General features: G+C 41.9%; 1 pseudogene; it reads right to left on the bottom strand.

Moving 5' to 3' along the window:
- Positions 1–283: 283 nt before the first annotated feature.
- Positions 284–2764, bottom strand: LOC137407091 (uncharacterized; annotated as a pseudogene).
- Between the last annotated feature and the right edge of the window lie 389 nt (positions 2765–3153).

The raw sequence follows: 3153 nt of genomic DNA, 5'->3' as shown, positions 1-3153 counted from the left end.
CAAAGTTTTAAAATCTTTACAGTTGTTTTTATTTTTCTTTTAATTTATTTCAACTACACGACACACTTCTCTCATGATATGTAGTTTGAAAGTTATAATGGCAAATGTTGTTATATGTTAAATACAAATCAATTTTTTTCCAAAGACTCTTCTATTACACGGGCAATGCCGGGTGGCGCAGCTAGTATATATATATATATATATGTGTGTGTGTGCGTGTGTGCGTGCGTGCGTGTGTGTGTGTGTGCGTGTGTCAGTTCATGTCCTCTTCCTTTTGACTACTCTAACAGCATTCCTGCAGACTATTTCCTTTCCTGACACAAGGCAGTTTATGCATATAGGCCTCACTATGCCGTATTCTTCCTTTTTTTTGTTGCACTGCTGCTGTTAAAGCAATTTCATGGTCAGCACAGTGGAAGCACCCATCAGGAAAAGAAGCCGTTTTCCCTGCATAGTAAGTTGTTTCCACTGGAGAAGCACACGTAATGCCCTCTCTCACCACAAACTGGTCACTGAGGGGACCAGATTCAAATAATTGATTACCACAAACGTAGACCCTCTCTTCGTTCATTCTACTGATATTCTTTTTGTCCCTTGCAGATAGTTTCTTTCTAGAGTAAATCACCCTTGGTTTTTGGCATTCTGCGCAGACAACCACTTGACGGACTTTGTCTGCCACAAGGATGCTTTTCCTTTCTTTGTCCCTTGCAGTTGGCTGGGCTTTAGACAGTAAACTGAGTCGACCACCATCATTTGTCTCTTTGCCATACACCTCATTGAAAGGCAGGTAGGTGTCGCCATCCTTTCCAAGGACTGGATCAGGTAGTTAGTGCAGCTTCTCAAAGATTTCATCTGACAGTCTTGGCGAATTTAAAGTGCAATAAGGACATTCCTGTCTGGTACATTTCTTGATGTGAAATGAATGGTGTCGACATCTGCAATGGTGATCCATGAAATCCTTCAGTTGAGGAAACTTGCTCAAATCCTTTGGTAATGCATCTGCTTGGATATTTCCATCAATCAGTTTGAGCATTTTCTTCATTGACTGTATGGACTCCTCATCTGCTGGCTGGTGCACCGCCACTTCTTCTTCCTGCCACACCAACTTTCCGAATCTTTCATTTAGGATTGTTGTAACAGGGCGAACAGATTCAAGGTATGCATCTTTAATCTTGGGGTCACGTTCAGCAGCCTTTTGCAAATTTGTTAGGCTGGTAAGTGACTTCAGACGTAACTCGATATCTGTGTGTTCTCTGCAGAGGGAGACATTCTGCAGGGCAAAATTCAAACAACTCATGCATCCTTCTGCAGGGTTGGTGTAGCTTTGCATAGGTACAGTCCTCATTGCAATCTACATGTCCAGGTTGAGGGAAATGAACATTGCTATGCCAGCTAGTTAGACAGATTTGAAGTTTGTGCAATGATCTGGACCACCATCTGAATATAGAAAGAGTATCGGTGAATCAAGTTCAAAACCACCTGTACTCATTTCTCGCAATATTTGTGAATTTTCTGCAACATGCCTCATAGGATTCGACGGCTGGAACATCTTGTCCTTTACAGTTACATGTATTTTACCCTGATGAAAACTATCCCGTGGATCTGAAGGTATGTTGACGTGAAAGAGAACTGATGGTATTGCACCTGCAACATGAAAATCATGATCTGTTGCTGCTAAAACTGTGATTGCAGGCACTAAGCTCCTGTTGTGGAGCCGCACTGCAGTTGATATAGGTGTTGTTGGTTCACCTATAGGCACAACTGCTTTATCATCTACACAAACCATTATCGAATGCTCTTTCCACTCTACAGCCATTTCCTTCATCAATTTGAACTGATAGCCTGTGTAATGGGCATCTGCATGCTGTGCTCTAGCAAGTCGCTGTTGTATGGCAAATTTGACATTGAATCTTCCAGTGTATGCCATTGCAGAGTATGTGTAGGGATTGCGAGGCCAAAAATTGAACCATAACCATGATGCTGATGATATAGGTGTATCATCTGGTAGTCTGCTAGTGATCTCTCTGCGTAATGAATTGACAGACACAGCAAATGGTAAGTAAAGATGATCTGCTTGTTGGCGCTCATAGACTGCAGCCTTTTCATCTAGGTATCGCTGGAGTTCTTCCCAGAACGGGTCATATCTAGTGTCACAGACTCGTCCATTATTTCGGCGCAAATCATACACGAGATCTGGATTATCAGCAGCAAGCAGACACTCCTCTAATTGATAATCAACACTGGCTGTTGCTGCATTTACTAGGGCTGATGCGTCTTCTCTCAAAAAGTTGTACATTGACCTTAGAAGTGCTGGTTTAACAGAGGGGTACCGGTTTGTGAACTCTCGCCTCATTGTACGTGTCGAGTAGATTGGTATTGTTTCTTTTATTGAAGTCACAGTTTTGATAGTATCTTCATCATCTTTCCCTCCAGATCGCTGCCATTGGAGGTTTATGTTTCCTAGAGAATTGCCATGGTGGTAGGAGTACAAGGTGACTGGAAAGGGAAGTGATAGCTTTTCTAACCACTGTCGCCTTTCATATCTGTCTTTAGGTTCCAGGTCCAGTAGGGATACTAGACAATATGCATGAAGATTCTGGACTACATCCACAACTTTGATGTAACTGTTTGGAATTGGTCCGAGAGAGGCAGGAAGATGACGCAGAGTCCAGGTGTCTTTCATGGCTCTGATTGGTTCAAGAGATGCGTGGTTGGAAGCTGTTCTTTCTCTTTGACGAAGAAGATAGTCATGATAGGACTTCATTCCTTGAACATGCTTGGACACATCACTTTGGAAATCCTGGAAATTTTTGTTTGAAAATCATGGATGGTTTAAGAGTTCACACAAACAATCAATGTTCTGCTTTAATTCATCCACATGCAACACAGGTTTTTTTTTGCATTTTGTAGTCGTTGTACCCTGTAAATTCTTCAAAGGGTAAAACAATAGCTCTTTCTTTGATAGTTTCGCGATGGGTATCTAGGAGCCATAGCACACTTGTGAGTGTGCTCACAACATTGCAACCAATGCCCTTCACCTGAGTTGCAAGGAATCCGATGCCCATACTCTTAATCTTATCCAATAAGGTGTTGAACACAACATCCTTTTGGGTAGCCACTTTCCTACAACAAAAATGTTCAAAATTATAAATA

This window comes from Watersipora subatra, chromosome 10 (genome assembly GCF_963576615.1).
Source record: "Watersipora subatra chromosome 10, tzWatSuba1.1, whole genome shotgun sequence".
Lineage (NCBI taxonomy): Eukaryota > Metazoa > Bryozoa > Gymnolaemata > Cheilostomatida > Watersiporidae > Watersipora > Watersipora subatra.
Note: the sequence above shows the minus strand (reverse complement) of the source record. Positions and strands in the feature narration are given on the sequence as shown.